General features: G+C 46.1%; 1 protein-coding gene across 14 annotated transcripts in view; it reads left to right on the top strand.

Annotated features, from left to right (window-relative positions):
- The window catches only part of LOC149352481 (voltage-dependent calcium channel type A subunit alpha-1-like), a 501,434-nt gene that overhangs the window by 334,997 nt on the left and 146,860 nt on the right, over positions 1–19,577 (top strand). The window lies entirely within an intron of this gene.

Here is a 19,577-nt window from a genome sequence, read left to right as displayed (position 1 = left end):
GCCCCCGGGAGCACCCTGGTGCGCCCATCCACGCGCCCGGCGAGGTTTTCCCGGGAACCACGAAAGGCTGCGGTCACCGCAGCACGCGCAGGTTCACCGAATAGGTCGCCCCGGGGCCGCTGGCTGCGTGTCTGCGACGTGAGGCGGGCGGGAGCGCGACGCTTACGCGGCCCCGAGAAATGAGAGCTCGGCCGTAGCAGACCGGCGAAGCTAAAGCGACCGGATATGCCGTGCCCTGCAGTTGTAAAGGAGGGGAAAAATGCTCGGGATGAGTGGCCTGACCGTTTCGCTGAATCCCAGTTGCTTTCGAGCAAATGTTCATTGTTATTAACTTCAGTTGTATGTAAACATCCAAACGTTTGTGCACGAAAGTAGTGTCTTCTGCAGCGCAGTCTCTGATCTTTGCTGTGATAGCGAGAAAGAAATCCTTTATTTAGAAGCGTGCTAGGGTAAAAAAAAAAATGCTCTTAAGCGATCCACTGGCAGGATCACGTGTACTGTTGTCTGTTGTCCGCAGGGAAAAGTGTCAATGATAGTTGTGTGCTGCGTATGCTGAATTTCTGGCTGGCTAGTCAAGTTTCTTTCCCTAAATTGCTTTTTGTAAATAGGTGTCATACAATAGCGTTTATAAATTAGTGACTTTGCGTCGCCTCCCGGACTTTCTAAAGGTGAACAGTTGGATTCGGAGCGCTTCTACAAATACCTTGTAAGTAACGAGCATATTTGTCTCAAAAAGGAAGTGGGCAGTGCTTCTTTAGGAGTTGTTCATTACAGGCTTCATAGCTTTCAATACACCAATACGCGCTGTGCATGCGGAAAGATGCAATACACCACTAGTGAAAGCTAGAGCAACGGGAACATTTGCTCGCAGAAATTGCGTGATCTAGGTTAGATCTCCATTGTTTGTCTTGGCATTGAAAGAAACGCATAAATTTAATGACTTCCAGTTGCATTGTCTGCCTCTACAGCGTTTCTTACATATCAAGGGGGGCAGTAATTTACAAGGTCTTCTACATGCTGTACAAACGGGCTATGTTGTCAAAAGATTGATAGTTTTTCTACAAAAAAAGTAATATGTTTGGTAGGAGGTTGTTCCGTTCATTTGCTTGCCAATAACTTGACTGCAGCGTGGCTTCAACTTCAGTGCCCCTAATCTGGGTTAATGAGCAAAACTTGGCGCGAACAGCACGCTTTCTGGCTGCACGTTTGCATTCGTCATTGTATTCACTCGTCTTCAACTACTTTATTTTTTTATTGATTCATTTTGGCGGTCGCTGTTTGCTTGCATTCCCGTCGGTGTTTACCTCGTTCGGTGGTAAAAAGAAATTTCAAAGCATCAAGACTATTAAAATGGAAAGTGGCTTCGGCGTTAGATCATTATTTTTGGAGTTCTTGACTTTCTTTTTTTTTGTGAACACATAAAGGGCACGAGCACCCTTTTTGGCCGTCAAGGTTATGTTCACCACGCTGCATTTTATTCAAGCATGAATATTCATGAATACATTTTATTCAAGCATGAATATGCCGCAGTATTTTGCGGAGCCTGTTTATAAGGTGGATACGTCCCAAGAACAAAAAGCGACGTTTAATCTTCGTTTATCGGTGGAATGTGCAGTTTTTTATAGTTTCCGTTTGATCGTTGACGATAGTTTTCTTACAATTGTCCTGTTTGTAGAACGTCCGTGCGAATTATGTCGTTTCCTTCAAGACGATATCCATTAGCGATGCTTACTAACCCTTGATGTGTTACCCCGCTACCGAACTGAAGAATATTAGGACCTGCAAACATGACTTGCTCGTAGCTCGGTAAAAGCTTTTCTAGCATTGACGCTGTCCAGTGCAGAGCAGAGGGTGAATCGCTGTGCGTTAGACATGATTACACTCTGGACAGAGTGCGGCTTGTTTTTGCAGACAAAATGGCATTGTTCAGCATCAGTTCCGACAAGTGTTAAATAGTGCCTTCCAGCACGCGATAAGCTGCCGAGTTACGCGTTTTTGTCCTCTATATTTTATGTGAATGTGAACAGAGAGTATGAGCATCGATGAGTGTTACACTAACCTTCACTCTGCCACGACGAAAGAGTACCCGGACGCCGGAGAATGAAGCGTTTCTTGAGAGAGAATGGTCGATGCTGAGGTAAGGCACGCTCAGCGAACACTCGCGGAATTAGACCTCTGTGATTTTTGGCACCATTGCCATCGTTTATCTTCAGGAGGTAGATCCCCCGTTGCTGTCCCATTCAAGCTGTTTTTTCCCGTGACGCAGTGTAAAGAAGTATCAAGAAGGCTAGCTCCGACAGCTCGTCTGTCACGACCTAAGCAAAACGGCAAGTGCGCTAATGGCGAACGACACTGGAACGTTTCTTTTCCTGCACAGAGATAACTCAGTGTTTCGAAATCAATAGGCTAACTGTGATCATGCAACCTACTGACGAGTACTAGTTTGCTGGTTTAGCGCGTTAAAGGCTGCACAATGTGCAAGCTCTACATAACTCTACAAGAGCCGGCTCATCATTCGAGATCGACGCGGCGTCTGAGGCGGTCTCACATGATGAACCGGCGCTTGAGACAGGAGCGCTATATTAGTAATGGCAATGTGAATCGCGAAACGAAGCTAGTATGTAGTGTCTAGGACGCGGTTTAAGTGTGCCAGCTTCCTTTCTTTCTGAATTTTCTAAAAAGATTGCCGCACCAAATGTCGCACCTCGCTCCGAGTTCTTTCTGCAATAAATAAATAGCAATTAAGCCTTCGTGAGGTCCGTATGTTGCAAATTATCAGACGTCAACGAATGCTAGAGGTGAGTCAAGTTCTGCGGGAAAGAGAAAGCTGACCACTCTCTTTCGCCTGCTGAAACCTGTAGAGTTCACAATACAATGATTTGCGCTGTACAAAAAGACTGCAGGCAATGAGGGGGGGGGGGGGGGGGGGTGACGTTTCTTCTCTCTCGCCATGTTAATATCGCACACCGTCATTGTAGTAAACAACGCGAATGAAAGATAAGGCGAAAATCAGTGGCTACTACGGGACAAATGTCAACAAGGTTGACTGCTGGGTTGTTACCACGCAGCAACACAGTGACGAACTTATTGCAAGCTAAATATTTCCGGGTGCCTCGGCAAAATAAACCAGACTCTTCCGTAGTAGACGATTGCATGACTGGCAGATGTCTTGATTTGTTTAGGCGCAGGTGACGGGTAGGCAACATTCTATGCCTGTAACTACGATCTTGGCTTACGGGCAGCAGTTTTGAATTTATTCGTTTTGAAAGGCATGTTTACACTTTGTCAAAAGTATACAGCCCAAGGTATCGCCTCGAAGCCATGTAGTGGGTCTCGTATGCCACCCGTGGAAGTCACAGCTTTCAGAGACGTGAGGACAAGAATTCGTATTACCTTCAACAGACTTCGAATGACGTTGGCGATGCACAACAAGCCACAGAGCATGTCCCAGAAGCAAACCCCTTGGTCTGTATCCTTTGGCAAAAGCTTTACCTCACGCTCACCAAGAAGCGCCGGGACTAAGACTTGACTGACACCGAAACCTGGCAGCGTGGTGCCGGCGTCTCGATAGGTGGCCTTGTGTTCGCTCTGACGAAGACGAGCCCACTTGTTGAGATTTCGACGCCATGCTGAAGCTTCATCCTCAGCATGGTAGTTCTTCCCTTAACACGTATAACAAGTGTCCACTCTTCCGTACATCCAGTAAGCGGCAGAGCGTTTACAAAGATTGCGCGGGTATGACGACTGAGCATGTCGCTCGATTTTAGCACAACTTCAGATTTCCTGGCACGTACAGCCTTTGTCAAAAGTTTGGAGCCCAGGGGTTTTCTTTTGAGCCACACTGTGTCGTTCTTAATGAATCTCTAGCGCTAAAAATTTCCTGAACGTGAGAAGATTTCTGGTACTGCCTCCTGCAATAGGTAGGACTTCCACGAATGCTCCTGGAGTCCCAATATAAAGCTTAGAAGTGAACCCCCTGGGCTCTAAACTTTTGACAAAACCTGTACATTATCGTGGCATTTTGTGCCGCAGTTCTCAAACGCGCTCAAGTAAAGTGCAGCCTCCAAACGGCGTAAAAGGTGAATGATATCACTGTACTGCGCAGCATCCCATCTCTAATGTGCGTGCCACTTTAGCTACCATTTTCCCGTGAATGAATATCTCACATGCTCACTCCCTGCACACCCAATTCAACTGCACGAAAAGAAAAATAGTTAGTCCGCCTTATGGCTTTCGAAAGCAGTCAAGCCTTTAACAACACTGACTGTGATAGATGGCTGTCGGGTCATTCCCTGCGCTTTAAAGCTCTGTAATCAAACACTCGTGTGATCAAGAAGGCCTATTCATACACAGTGCTCGACAGGAAAAAAGAAACCCGTGCTAAGCCCAGTGAGGCATCCAGTGATAGTAGAAGGCAGCAAGCGAGTAGGGTCACGGAGCGGCAGCATATGGCCGATACACGGCGACAAAACGCAACAAAAGCGCCTGTTTGGGTTAAGTGGCGTTCCTGGCATGATATAAAGGAAGATCGGTTAATCTGTGTCTAGTTAGTTTTAGACGTCCAGGGGATGGATTGTTGTGCGCGGTACGTGATAAAATGGCCTCAGTGTTGTCGCCATTTTTAACTGTCCGAGAGAAATCCTATTTAAAGAAAAAGCAGCATTCTTGATTTGGTTCCATTGGGTTAGGTAGTTTGACTCAACCTGAGAGATGACAGTAATATACATTGGTATAAAGTGCCGTCGAGGCTTGCTGCGGGTAACTGAAGCATACCTAAGCTATCAACAATATATATATATATATATATATATATATATATATATATATATATATATATATATATATATGCCGCCGCGGTGGCTCAGTGGCTATGGTGCTCGGCTGCTGTCCCGAAAGATGCGGGTTCGATCCCGGCCGCGGCGGCTGAATTTCTTTGGAGGAGAAATTCGAGGCCCGTGTACTGTGCGATGTCAGTGCACGTTAAAGAACCCCAGGTGGTCGAAATTTCCGGAGCTCTCCACTACGGCGTCTCTCATAGCCTTAGTCGCTTTGGGACGTTAAGCCCCATAAACCAAACCAAACCAATATATATATATATATATATATATATATATATATATATATATATATATATAAGAAAAAGACAAGGAAAGAAACGGACAGTTCTGTGCTCTTTGGTAATCCATAGCCAAACCGCAGTGCTCCACGACACAGACGAAGAGTACACAAACAGCTGTGTGGTTGTGTTCGCTGTTTCCGTACTTCGTTCGGCAAAGAAAAGTTAAGGGAAGGGCACATCAAACTCGCAGTTGCAGCTGAACAAAGAAGGTAAATGGGCGCAAACTTGCTCCTGTTAACAGAAAAAAACTGTCTGATGTGGTCGGCTTGCACCTCATCCACAACTTTTGAGCCTAGTGCGCAATGTGGTTATGGACAACAGTTTTTTTTCTGTTTCGTTGCCGTCGCTTTGTGCAACTGCTCACTACTCCTGAATCCTGACGCGGCTCTTGCGCGGAAGAAGAATTAATGGTCGACTGGCCTGTCGTTTCGGGAATTCGTGTGAATCATAGCGAATGGTTTCGTTTCTCCACGCAGAAACAAGAAATAAATGTCGATCGACATGGAATTATGCTTAGCACCTCTCGGTTGGCTTGTGTCGGGCGCGCGTATGCTTTCTAAACAGTATAGTATAACGGCCAGCCTGCATCGTCTTGGCTTATCGGCAGGAGCAAACCGGATTGTTTACAATATCATTGAACCCCTCCTTGTTTATCTGCCACAGCCTCTTTAGTTGGTATTCTCTGCCTGACCCCCAAATGTATGTCACATTCACGTATAAATGTTATCGCGATGTTTAAGCGGCGCAAGGTCCATGTGCACCTCTGTTCAAAATTACGAGGGCCACTTAACGACTGGACCAAAGACTTTTCGGAACAATTTTTGTATTCCCCTGGGCTCTAGATTGTGAGTGTAATTATCCTTCCGGCTTTCTAGTATCTAGAAGTGGTGAGAGCGTTACAGCGACCTTAAAGTAACGCCCAAAAATTTCTCAGATGAAACACAAATTGGACTTAGTATTTCTCGTAAGGGTTACTCTGAAGAAGTCTTGCTCGAATCCACTGCCATATTGCCATAATATTAGAGCTGTCACATAACAAATCTAGTCACATAAAAGCTGGTGACTACCACAAGCCATTTATATGATTATGAACGCAATCGAAGCCGCTAGTACTCACAGTAACAGCACCCGTAAAAGTAATTTCAGTCTCGTTGACAGAAGAACCTGTTTCCTTCGCAGACTGGGCGCACTGCATCCGATTCCCAGAGTTTCTACGGTCATTAAAGGCAAACTGCATAAATTTTATAAATCAACGAGCTTAAGAGGGTCGAATGTGTGAAACCTGCAGGTAAAGCATGCGAAGTATTTTTGGGCTAGCACTTGAAGCTGTGAAGTAATCACCGATTAAAATCCGGACGCCCTTCAAGCTTCTCCGCAGCGCACAACGCCAAGTGGAGGGCGCATGATGACGTCATCGAAGGTATCGGTACATTTCCAGCGCACAAACGCCTGCTTTGAAGGAAAAAAATCAACGCCACCGAAGGCGAACCCTGCTGAGAGTTGTTAGACAGAGTTCTAATCAGGGCAAGGTGTGGCTGACGACAGGGGTAATTTGAAATCATACCTTCCATGACGTCACGTTGAGTTTTTCTGCATTTCTCTTGTGCATTGAGGAGAAGCGCAAAATTCATTCTTCCATTACGTCACTATTTTAAATGCTAGTGCAAAATGCTTTACCAACATCCTACGTAGATTTGAATCCTTGAATATCGCGAATTTCTCAAAAAAGTGCTGCAGTTGCCCTTTAAGTTATACTGTGGTGCATGAAGTAATTTTACAGACTAAGTCAAAAATCCCCAAAAAGTCCCCATGGGACTTGCGGTTGACCCATGTATTTGGGTACTTATGGCACCCTTGAAGGCCCATATTTCTCGAGGTTGGAAAGAACTTTCGCCCTCTGGGCTCCGAGGCTTCGCGATTTCATGGGTGTCGCATGTTCCACTCCACCAAAATGCTCAACAGCAATCCCCGTGGTGGGGGTGCTGTACGTGCATCGTTTTCTTTTGTTTTTGCGCGTGAATTCTGCGCCTATAATGCTTCAGTGGCGCATGCGTCACAGATGCAGACACGTTATTCTCGTAGCAGAAAGCCGTACTACCGTTTGCACCGCACCAAAAAGCATAAGGCTGCTGTTATGCTTATTTATGGGGTATTTTCCCTCCTATTGTTCTTTTACAGTTCGCGTTTTCTAGACTATCACCATCATTGTCAGAACGTTACCTCACTATATAGATAGCTATGTTAAGTGCAATCTACAAGGTGGAAACAGGTAGTCGAAATGTACATAGCTCCTCCTTCCCCTTTGCTCACCATGGCGAGACGACAAGCAGTAAAAATTGCTCGCAGAAAGCTACCAACGCAGCGCCTACCTGAGAACTCGCTCTGAACACTGCGAAATCGGCTTCGTCACATCCAGGTTATCTTCCTTTCGTCTTTATTTACCCGCGTTTTTGAACCATAGCGACGTCTGTATAATCTCTTCTAGACAGCGTCCACATTCGACAAATTACAACTCTTACTTGAGACATTAGTCGTCACTGGATCCACCCAGTCGAATTACAGTTACGTCACCTATTCATCCGAGAAAGCTCTAATCCTCATCGCGATACTCTACTTTTCGCTATCATTTATAAGCACGGTTCTCATTAATGGCGTGCGCTACGTAACGAGCGCGGCAAATTTTTTTGTAAACAAGTTTCTTCTTGGCCTGGCTTTCATATGTCGCCTGCTTTTTTTTTTTTCGGCGGGGGGGGGGGGGGGGGGGGGGGGGGCACGGCGCGCGCCAGTTGAAAATATATTGCCCGCATTGCGCAACCTGTCTTCTCTGCTCTTCATGTCTTGGCGCTTGTATCCGGCTTCCTGCTTAACAGCGTTTCTAATTAGCATCCGACGCTGCGAGCAAAAAAGTAAACAAACTGTCGCGCCGCTCACGATGAACGCTATTGCGGCGCTCATTGAGCCCGAATATCTCATTGTGCTGCTAACCATTCCTGGTGGATGTACGAGTCCCCTTTTACTCGCCGCCTTCAGCCCCCCCTCCCCCCCCCCCCCCCCCCCAACTCTCTCCCCTCCACCTCCCTCTGCCAGATATTCTCGGTGCTAGCGTTTGTACGACTTTACGGGTCTCTCCAGTGCTCAGTGGGTGCCTTTTATCGACCAAGCGCAGTGCGTCATCAATTTGGACCGGCGCCAAGACACGTCTTACTGGGACCGCGAACCGTTGATAACTATATTTCCAAGGCCACGTCCCCAAGTCTCTCGGCACTGAACGCATAACGTTGCGTAGGGAAACAATACTATGGTAGCTTGCGTGTCGCGTTAGTGTCTCATCTTTCCGGCGACTTTAGTAGCGTCACACTTTTAATATCTCTCCCGACAGATCATTTTTTTTGTATTCTCTCGCTCCTTCTTTTCGTCCGTGCACTCACGCAAGAGCGAAGCCGCATAAGTCATTAACGTATTTTATTTCGACGACTAGGTTAGGAAACCCGCCTTGGTTTCAATAGCAGGAAACCAGTCAATGAAGGGCTCTTCCTTCAGTATTCGGCTTCTTTTTCATCGGCCTCCAGCAACGTTGGTAGCACTCAAGCGTTTGGATACATAACGTCGAACTCAGATTTTTTTTTATACATTGTCTTTAGTTTTCCTTTGTTCGTTTTACCTTCTTCAGCGGCGAGTAAGCACATCACCTTGAGAGGCTAGGAGACGTCGGCGCGTACTCCCGCGCAAAGTACACACGTCGGTCAAAGCTGCCTTCCTTCAAAAACTGATTCATAAAATGAATTAACAGGAAAATATGTACATGTATTCGAAGGCGCATAAAGATACCTTGCAACATTGCAGGCAAGGCTTTCCTCGAACAACTTAAGGAATTAAATGGTATATTAATGCGACAGCGTTAAGAGCCCGGTGTCGTCGCCGGCGTCTGCGTCGTTGGCCCGTGAGCGAATAATACACGGAAGATCCCCAGAGCAGCAACGTAGGTGGCAGGTGGGCTACCTAGGTCACGTGACCTTGTACCTTGATCACAAGGTGCTCACCGCGGCAGGTGGCAGTTGAATCCAAGACCTACTGAACTACAGACCTGCACATTTGGCGGGGTCCTATGGAGCAGCGTGCGCCAACTTTCGTTAGCTTAATGGCCGTTGAGGGCGCTCGGTTGACCTGTTCGTCTGCTGTCATCATCATCATCGTTTGCCACTTTGAGCAAGATATTTAATACATTTGTTTCGTCTTCTTCTGCTATCTTAACATCAACGATAAAAATATCCACAATAACGACTTTTTTCGCTCTGGATGAGTATAAAAAACGTCTTTCTTTTTATCCGCTTTCTTTTCGTCAGCACCACCGTGCCTATAGTAGGATACAACTTAAAAAAACAGCAGTTGCTGACACTGGGCCCCGGTCCGCGGCGTCCTGTATTACTCCGCTGGCCAACCGCAACTGTAAACGAAACCAGCCTTTTAATGCTTGACTATATCAAACAATCCACGTGTCAAAATCCTAGAGCTCATAATTTTTTTTTATTGTGATAAGCTTCTTGTTTACGTAACAAGAAACATTTAACCAGCGGACTACTTTTTCGTCGTGGAGGAATTCTGTGCGCGGAGGCTGAATGTGGGCGGAGCTTCACTGCAGACTTAAGTTGTATCCGACTATAGCATAGATTAATGGACGTTAATGATTACGTGGACAAACGACGAAACTGCCTTGTTTGAAATAAAATGATAGAGGAGGCCATCTTGTTCAACAGGTATATTGTAGCGCCACGCTTCCCGTAGGTGCCGTTTCCTAGCGGCAAAAGGCATGAACTAGAACATGCGCGCTGGAGCAGTGCCAAATGTGCAGGTCTGTAGTTCAGTAGGTCTTGGTTGAATCAAGGACTAGACGCGAGACATTGCTCGGGAAGAGCAACCTGAGTCTCACAAGCCCCACCGGTGGCAGCACCTGCCATCGCAGCAGGGCAGTGGCGCATCGCTTAACCGCTGCACCAATGCGCGAGGAGTGGTACGAGGACTCCAAGCGATCTGTGAACGTTCCGCATACATGGGCATTAACCCATTAACGCTACCGAGTCATACGCTTAAGCCCGAGCTCTTGTCCCCTCCAGTTTTTTTTTTTTTTTTGCTAGCAGAGAAGCCCATTTTTCTGCTTATTAACCACTAGAGTAGCGGTTTTATAAATTTTTAACGAGCCAGTGAACGGGTGCTTTGCTTTGGCGCTCTGCGTATGCCCAAAGCGTTCCTTTAAAAGGATGAATTTGAACGGAGGGAGAACTTATCTCTAGTGGTGGGTATAAATCTTGAGGATGGCCGGAAAAGCACTCAGGAGTGCTGATTCTGAGAAGTCTTGATTAAACTGGCTTTTTCCCGTGTCCAGGACAGAGCAGAAAATTGGGCAAGGGACAGCCAAGAACAACAGCGGAAACGGTGTCGTGCAGGCCACACACAAATGGGTGCATTTAAGGAATGAGGCCATTGTCGAAGACCCCTTGTCACAGATTGCAGTGGCGCTCCAAAGAAAGCGCTGGTAGTTTGTAAGCAGCCTTCTGGGACCCGCTGCCCACGCTTCTAGCTGCTCAGCTGTTTGTAGCTTCAATGCAGGAACAAAGATATTTGCACTCCCATAAGCAGCTCACGCTAAGAGTGGTTTTGGATCTTGCGCCACGTCTGAGCCATCCAGAATTAAATAGAATGGTGGAACCAAACGTGACCTTTATTTATCGGCACCAGGTTCTGACAAACAGCGCATGCTGGCTTAAAGTGCAGTAAGAAAACTGGCTGAAGCTGTCATTACTTGGCATATCAAGCGCCTGGTGTATATGCGAGCACTTTCCGCATTAAAAGCCATAAATCGTATTATACACTTCTATGAGTAAAAAAAAAACACAGACCATCGTGCAGCTTTCCAAAGCTTGGCGGATCGATGCATGCACTAGGAACATTTCACGTCATCTTATCTCCATCTGGGAACATGCCTGAGTGACACTGTTTAAATGACATATGCACATGCACGCGTTTGAGTGATTTAGTTGACGCGCGGGATCGTGCTGGTGGGTTCTCGGCTCAGGCGTTTCGTGTGAGCTCTCGGCCAACATTTTTGTCGTTTAGAGATCGCCTGTTTTCTTTCTGCTTCTTTTTTTCTTTTTGCTTCTTTTTTTTTGCATCCGGTGAGCTCGGTACAATCATTATGTTCTTCGGGGAGAGAAGGTGTTCTTTCGGCCCCTGATTTCTCATTTTTGGAGCGGCAACCGCTTGCGTTTTGGAGTTTGACCCGTTATGTTTTGGTCATCGTTTTGAGTAATGAATATAATGTACCGTTTGTTTTTGCATCGGGAACGAAATGTTAAACACCCTCAGAAAAAGAACCTGTGAATAATGTTCTTTTTTTTTCGGGCTGTATCACTTACGTGTGCAGCGTCAAATGATAAATATTGAATTTTACATCCAAGCCGGGCTTCCATATTGTGTCGCTTGTCAGGCAAGACCTTTTGCGGTGCTCTGGAGATGAAATGAGAAAGCTTCACTTTTAATGTTGCGCGGATGCCTTTTAACTCCGCTCGAAAATGCGAAAACGAGACGGCAGGAACTCCCAGTAAAGTTGCCTACTCTAAGACCTTCCTCTGTACGTGACTGTTGGTAGCAGCCTTTAAAAGAATGAAAAAAAAAACATGAATTTGGACCTGGGCAGTACGTTCACCGTACTGCATTCGCCAGTCCTATTTTCAAACAGTGACAATGTGCATATCATGCGGAACACACAAACGCGCGAACAGGACAGCAAAAATGAAAAGGACGTGAAAATGACTGTTTTCTTCTGGCAACCTTGTCAGTCTTGGCATCTATTCCTTTTGCTGCAAGAGCGATAAAAAGAAGAAATCATAATGACATATTTCAGACTTGTCACTATCCTAAAATCTTGTATGAATGGCAAGAAAATCTTGCATTTCTCGTCAAATATTGCGGATCAATGACAGACGCCTAAGATTTGCAAAAGGAGCTTTTGCGCACAGAAGCTTACTTGCATATCGTTCGCTCTACAGGTAATGAGAAGAAAAATGTGGGTGGTTTAGCATTCCTAAGCACCAAATATTGTGCGAAAGCATTTTTTTGCACGCGGGCACCACCGGCACGTACCTGCAAGCGCGATTCAGGTGTCCACTGACCCAGGGAGCCAGTTATGCGACTTTACTTTTCTCAAAATCAGCGGAGTCTACAACGTTGTCAACGGCAACGCCAGTGAACCCATAGAACGCCTGCGGCCTATTGCTTCAGTGCCGCGTTTCTTCCAAAATGCTGTCAACTCAGACGTAAGCAGCGCGTATCTTTCTCTCACTACTGCCACGTAACTCAAAGCACGACTGAGGTGTCCACTGACCCAGGGAGCCAGTTATGCGCGTTTCAGTTCGTTTCGTGACTGTTGCGCACAGATGGAACTTGATGAAGACGGCGATGTGCAATGCACAGCGAGAGAGCTTTACAGTTTAACACGAGGCGTGATTGGCTGCGGCGATAGCATAGAGCTATCGCGCAGTGGCCAGCGAATATGATCTGTTCGCGCCGCCAAGGGCTCGAAACCGAATCGCGGCAATATTTATTTTATTTCTGCGGGTATCTAAAAGGCTTTAGTCAGACGTCGGTTTTTTCAGGATTGCTAGTGAGGTAGTGATTTCGTGATAAAACTTGTCCTTGTTCCGCGTAACATCAGCCTTTATAACGGACGTCTTTTGTCAGAAGTAAAGAGCTGACGAAGTTTTCTTTCAAGCCGCGTAGGGGGGCTCCAGAAGCATATTCTGAAGTTCAAATTCTCTTATGTTGACGACGAGCCAGACAGCATCCATGGCCTATGATCGAGCCCTTTGGGCTCTACAGTTTCGACCGAGGTCTGTAAGTGGTTCAGGCTCAGAAAATGGCCCATGTCACAGTATAATTTAGGACCATTAAATGAGCTAGCCTAACCTTTTAAAAGTTTAGCTCTGCTATCGTCTTCTGTTTGCAGTGCCGTTAATTTAAAAAATCGCATTCTTCTGAAATTTTTAGAAGCGCCTTTTTTTTTTCGATATACATTCGATTCTGTGCTTGAGCACGGCGTTCGGGCGCATATCAAGAACGATACTCCGGTAACGCCTGCTTTTGCGGCTCGAGAGTTATTGACACTTATACCGAAACGCCACGCGCGTGTTCAGTGAGGGTTGCTTGTGGAACATATACTTTTGGCCATCCGCCCTGTGTTTTTTTCTCGTAAGGCTTGCTGCTTGTCTTGCCTGAAAGAAGCACTTCATGCCATGCATGTTTTTGCAAAAATATCTCTGCGCGAGGTTTCATCCAAACACGGGATTTTTTTTTTTTTTGCGTCTTGAAAAACTTGGCGCAGAGAGGCTTCGACCATATTTGAGAGTTTCTCTGTGGAAAAATTGTGTCTGCAATAACGTTTACGCAACCGCACAGCGACACTCAGTCCATGGATCACAAGTGGGGAGGTGAAAAGGAGAAAGCAGGTCCTAATCATTTCGCTCCATGAGAATGAAAGCACCTACAGACACGCTTTTGCAATATTCTAATGCACTTTTTAAAGTAAGACTTTAAACTCGTGTACGTGTGAATGGCCCAGCTGTGAGGTGTTAATTTCGGTCCTGAAAGCTCTAAAGTCAAAATGGCAAATGCGCCACTTCTAATTGAAATCATCCCCTGATCATATTCTTTAGACAAAAAAAAAAAGAGAAACTGAAAGCGTGAGCATCACAGAACAGTTTGTGCCGTGCATGATGAGTTCAGTTTCGCGCCCATGCGAACAAGAAATGAGGCTTTAAGACGCTGCTAACAAACATGAGGATGTAGTCCGTGACCATTAAAACAGCTCAGCGCTGTGTACGCTACAGCTACCGTGGGCTGATCAAGGACCGAGTTCACTAAGCTGTTCGCAGCTAAGAACGGCTAAGGACGGGTGAGCCGGCTATCGCGAGAGCCTGCGATACAATGAGGGAGGTACGAGCCATTTTTCGCGTGATCAGCCTAATGAACTCGGCCTCCGATAAGCCGTCGCGAGCTTTACGCTCCGAAATGCTACGCTGTTTTCGAAGCACGAACGATAGGTGCTCACTATAGTATTTGAGTCAGAATCTTCACCAAAGTAAGGTCGCAGTGTTTGAATTGCTGACACACTGAAAACCTGCGGCGCCAGAGCGTCCTTAACCGACACGCCCATGTCAGTGTGTTGTAGATCTAACGCGCTGCGCGAGGTGTCAACAATGCGAACATTGCGCAGCGAAAATGGCTTAAAGCTGTACAAATTCAATAGTCATACTTGCATGCGCGCCAAATGAAGCTTCTTTTATGTTAACATTAACGGCATTTGGCATGCGAAGTCGACCAGCAGCAACCTTCTGAGTCTTCGGCGCTACTTTGCGACTAAGCCGGTTTGGCACGAAAACAAAATGATATAACCTCTTACGGCACCGATACTGCCCCTCCGTTTCATCCGAAATGTTTACCTAAACCATGGCATTTATCCATTTTCTATGGCTCTGTAACATTTCTTCGGCTGCACTGCCTCTGACAGCAGAATTTCATGTCTTCTCACTATTTTGTAACTGATGGCGGCGGCCGCTTTGAGAAACCTTCTCCCTGAACGGCACTGCGTACATCCGCTACAGCAAGGCTCAAAGTCATTTCAGTCTGTCCAAGAAACGACCATTTTACACACAAGAAAAAATAAAAACGTTTTTACCATGCTCGTATCTCATTGAATGAAAGCGCTATGTCGCGTCTATGTTATCACTGTCTGAAAGACAACAACAAAAATTGTAACTGCTTCGTGCAAAGAAATATCTACTTCATAAACATTCTCTCTGAATGCTTTCTTCCAAGTGCTTTTGGATAACTTTGACAAGCTCGCCAAAGTGAGCGTTCATGTTGATGTTTTCCTTAATTTCTTTAAATGCCTCGAATCATCAAGAACTTACTGAGAAGACGTCTTTAAAGTGTGCCCGAAGTGATGACTACCCCATGCGCTACGTCAGTTAACCCGGTGTATTTGATGCTCCGTCGTCGTCACTCCCGCAGGTACCTTGCGACAGGAGACTGCTCCAGACTAATATTCGTCTGGGTCTTGAAAACTCTAATTATCGATGTAGATCCTTAATCAATCTTGCTATATAGATGCATGCAACTGCAGTATCCTCGCAGAAGAACAGGAGTGGATGTGTGAATGCGATTGCCTTTCTTATGTATTCAGCTCGGTCATCGCCATTCCCTCATTTTCCTCACTTGTCTTTGTCATCATCAGCATTTCCGTAGCAGTTCCCCAGTTTCTTCAAACTATCCTGAAGAAATGAAGGTTGCAGACTGCTAAGGCAAAAAGTGAAGATCCAAACAGGGCTTTTTTTTTTTTTTTTTTCACGAAGCCATTCGTTTCTGCGAAATCGGTGTTTATAAACGTAGCGAGAAGTTCGAATGTACTAATAATTATTGTGTACCCATTATCTAGTTCATTCCGTGTGGGCACTCTCTCGTGTGGACACACTCTCCCGTGTGTCCTACCTCCACTCCTCGCTTTTGATAAAAGTTCCGTCGCTGGGAGATTCCAAACACTTTTTCCACTCACGTCGTTTCGTTACTTCGCAGAAGTCAATAAAGTAAAACAGTGTCTGAGGATTGGGTTGTGGGCCATGTCATCATCTGCAACGGCCTCCTACCCGAATTTAATTTGGGGTACAACGGAAATCGATGGAGCGCGATGATGGGAGAGCGTGGTTTTTGAAGCATTCTGACGAGCGTGATGGCCAGATGAGAGGCTATTCCCGCAAGGTTGCTTCCAAGTGAAAACCTTGGCTGCGAGGGCTGTGATGCCGTGTCTTTTTTTTTTTTTGATTTTGCTTACCTGAAGCCTGTTCTCATTTGACGATGGCCACGTGCAGCCATTATCGTGTTTCTGTCATCGCCGACTGTACATGTACTTCAGCTACTTCAAGCCAGCAATAATGACCCTCTGAAATCCAATTAGCCTCAGGAAAGTAGGGAACGCAGCATCGAGATCTCATGCTGCAGCTGTCAGTTTATTGTTCTATTTATTTTTTTATTATTTTTCTTCACTGGCGAAAGCTGGTCCGTGTTTCGTATTGCAGCTTTGAGCTCTAAAACCGTAGTTCGCTCCAGGATGTATATAACATTGTTACTTTCTCTTCCGTGGCTAGCGCCGGAGTTCCACTTAAAGTAGCATTTTGAGCGCCTAGGCTCCTCGTTTCAAGGTAGGCATAACCACCGCACACTATTTCAAACGATTCCTTAGAATGGTCAGGCCTCCACTTGGTCTTGTTTGCATGGCATCTGTGGCACGACCTCAGGCTGTCTCGGTTCCTTTTTATTTGTCATGTTTCTTGTTTCGAATTGGTTTGTTCATAGAAGGTTGCGGCCAAGTACTACACCAGGGTGGCCAAATCCTGTTCTGGTGAGGAAGTGCGTTGTCGATTCTGGTCACCGAAATCCGGCCGCACTCCAGGCCTGGTTATGCAATTCCATCCACACGCGGAGTTTTTTTTTTTTTTAATCCGGTGGAGAATTGCGCGGCACCGGGATTCGAACCCCGGTCCTCTCGCACGCCAGGCCGATGCCCTACCTCTACGCCATAGCTGCACTCACGCCAAAGCATGAGGACGTCTAACTCCACAGACAGGATAGAACTAGCAGAGCTATCGAAGCTAATAAATAAGCCCAAGGTAGCCGACATAAGAAAGTTTAACATGGAGAAAATCGAGCATGCTCTAAGGAACGGAGGCAGCCTAAAATCAGTGGAGAGAAAACTGGGCATGGCTAAAAACCAGGTGTATGCGCTAAAAGACAAAGAGGGCAATGTCATTACCGATATGGATAAGATAGTTAAAGTAGCCGAAGAGTTCTACACAAATCTATACAGTAGCGAATGTAATCATCAAGTTACTGAGAGAAGCAGTCGAGCGCAGCAATAGGACATCCCGCCATTAACGAAGGAGGAAGTAAAGAAAGCCTTAGGCGCAATGCAAAGGGGGAAAGCAGCTGGTGAGGATCAGGTAACAGCAGATTTGTTGAAGGACGGAGGAGAGATTGTGCTAGAAAAACTAGCCACCCTATATACGCAATGGCTTGTGACCTCGAGAGTACCAGAAGCTTAGAAGAACGCTAACATTATCTTAATTCATCAGAAAGGAGACGTCAAGGACTTGAAGAATTACAGACCGATCAGCTTACTGTCCGTTGCCTACAACGTATTTCTTAAGGTAATCGCTAATAGAGTCAAGACAACCTTAGACTTCAGTCAACCAAATGATCAGGTAGGCTTTCGTAAAGGATACTCGACAACAGACCACATTCACACTATCAGTCAGGTGATAGAGAAATGCACAGAATATAACCAACCCCTATATACGAGCCTTCATTGATTACGAGAAAGCATTTGACTCAGTGGAAGCCTCAGCTGTCATGCAGGCATTGCGGAACCAGGATGTGGAAGAGTGTTATGTGAACATATTGGAAGATATTTATAATGGTTGCACAGCTACTATAGTTCTCCATAAAGTCAGCAATAAAATTCCAATACGGAAAGGTGTCAGGCAGGGAGATACGATCTCGGCAATGCTATTCACCGCCTGCTTACAGGAGGTATTCCGGGGCCTGAAATGGGAAGAGTTGGGGATGAGAGCTAATGGAGAATACCTGAGTAATTTGCGATTCGCTGATGACATTGCCTTGCTAAGCCACTCAGGACATGAACTGCAAAGCATGATCAATGAGTTAGACAGACAGGGCAGAACGGTGGGGCTAAAAATTAACATGCAGAAAACCAAAGTAATGTTCAACAGCCTAGCAAGGAAACAGCAGTTCGCAGTTGCTAGCGAGGTGCTGGAAGTAGTAAGAGAATATGTCTACTTAGGGCAGGTAGTGACCGCTGATCCGGATCATGAGAGGGAAATAACTAGAAGAATAAGAATGGGGTGGAGCGCATATGGCAGGTTTTCTCAGATCATGAATGGCAGTTTACCAATATCCATCAAGAGAAAAGTATACAACAGCTGTATCTTACCGGTACTCACGTATGGGGCAGAAACGTGAAGGCTAACAAAGAGGGTTCAGCTGGTCCGCTGGTCCTTAAGGATAACGGAGATGATTCCAAGAGAAGGCAAACGTAGCAGGGGACGGCAGAAAGTTAGGTGGGCGGATGGGTTTAAGAAGTTTGCGGGGATACAGTGGCCGCAACTGGCAAAGGACAGGGTTAATTGGAGAGACATGGGAGAGGCCTTTGGCCTGCAGTGGGTGCAGTCAGGCTGATGATGATGATGATGATGATGTTTCGAATTCCTCGGGAGTCAGGAGTATGGTAGCACAAATGAAGCATATTTAGAATAACATCTCTGACAGACATACTCTCCCGCTTCGAAGATTCTGGCTGTTCAGATTCATTCCACAGCTTTCTGCATTGACCTCACGCAGGGAGTGTCGATCAGAAACCGCGGCACCATTATCGTCTGCACACTTAGGCTACTGACTTTTAGACCTCGTGCTGCCCATAGCTCATAGTTTCCGAGAGCTCATTACCTGGCAACACATGTCAGAGATTGACGGGGGTATATTACCTGTTTCCTTCCATCGATGAATGACCTTAAGTACCGCAGTGTCATTACAACCGCAAGGCGCCGTTACCCTGCTTTTGCCTGGTCATCACTTGTTTTGTACATATTTCGCACTTCAGACGACATCTCTTCCTCTTTTCATTTTCTTTTCGTGCCTGCCGCGGTGGCTCAGTGGTTATGGCGCTAGGCTGCTGACCAGAAAGACGTGGGTTCGATCCCGGCCGCTGCGGTCGAATTTCGATGGAGGCGAAATTCTATCTGGGCTCAAAATTTCCGGAGCCCTTCACTACGGCGTCATTCATAGCCTAAATCGCTTTGGGACTTTAAACCATCATGTAATCTTTTTTGTCCTCGCACCAGGATCATTTTTGTGAATTGTGTTAATTCTGAGAGGGTTCATCGAGGCGTATTTGCGGCTTTGGCCACACTCAGCAGTTTTTTATTTAAATTTTGCAGCAGCTTTATGGGCATTCACACAGGCAAGTAAACGTAACTGATTTCGAACGTTTCAAACCTATGTGCTTTAACTTTCTCAACAATGTCTTGAACTGTGCCGAAGATATCAACCATAAATTAATATGCAAATAGGTTTCATTGCTTAAAACTCAGGCTACGAGTGACGCTGTGGTGGAGGACTCCAGAAATTTTTGACCACCTGTGGTTCTTCAACGTTCACTGACATCGCACAGTACAAGGGCCACTAGTATTTCGCCTCCATCAAAATGTGACCGCCGCAGGAGGTATCGAACCCACGTCTTTCGGGTCAGCAGCCGAACACCATAACTACTAAACCTCCGCGGCGGCTGATATGCAAATAGGATAACGAAAGGGCTGACAGCTCTGAAACCCTTTACAGG

This window comes from Amblyomma mixtum, chromosome 3 (genome assembly GCF_055824585.1).
Source record: "Amblyomma mixtum isolate Tamu chromosome 3, ASM5582458v1, whole genome shotgun sequence".
NCBI lineage: Eukaryota > Metazoa > Arthropoda > Arachnida > Ixodida > Ixodidae > Amblyomma > Amblyomma mixtum.
The sequence above is the reverse complement of the archived record's forward strand: the minus strand, read 5'-3'. Positions and strand labels throughout refer to the sequence as shown.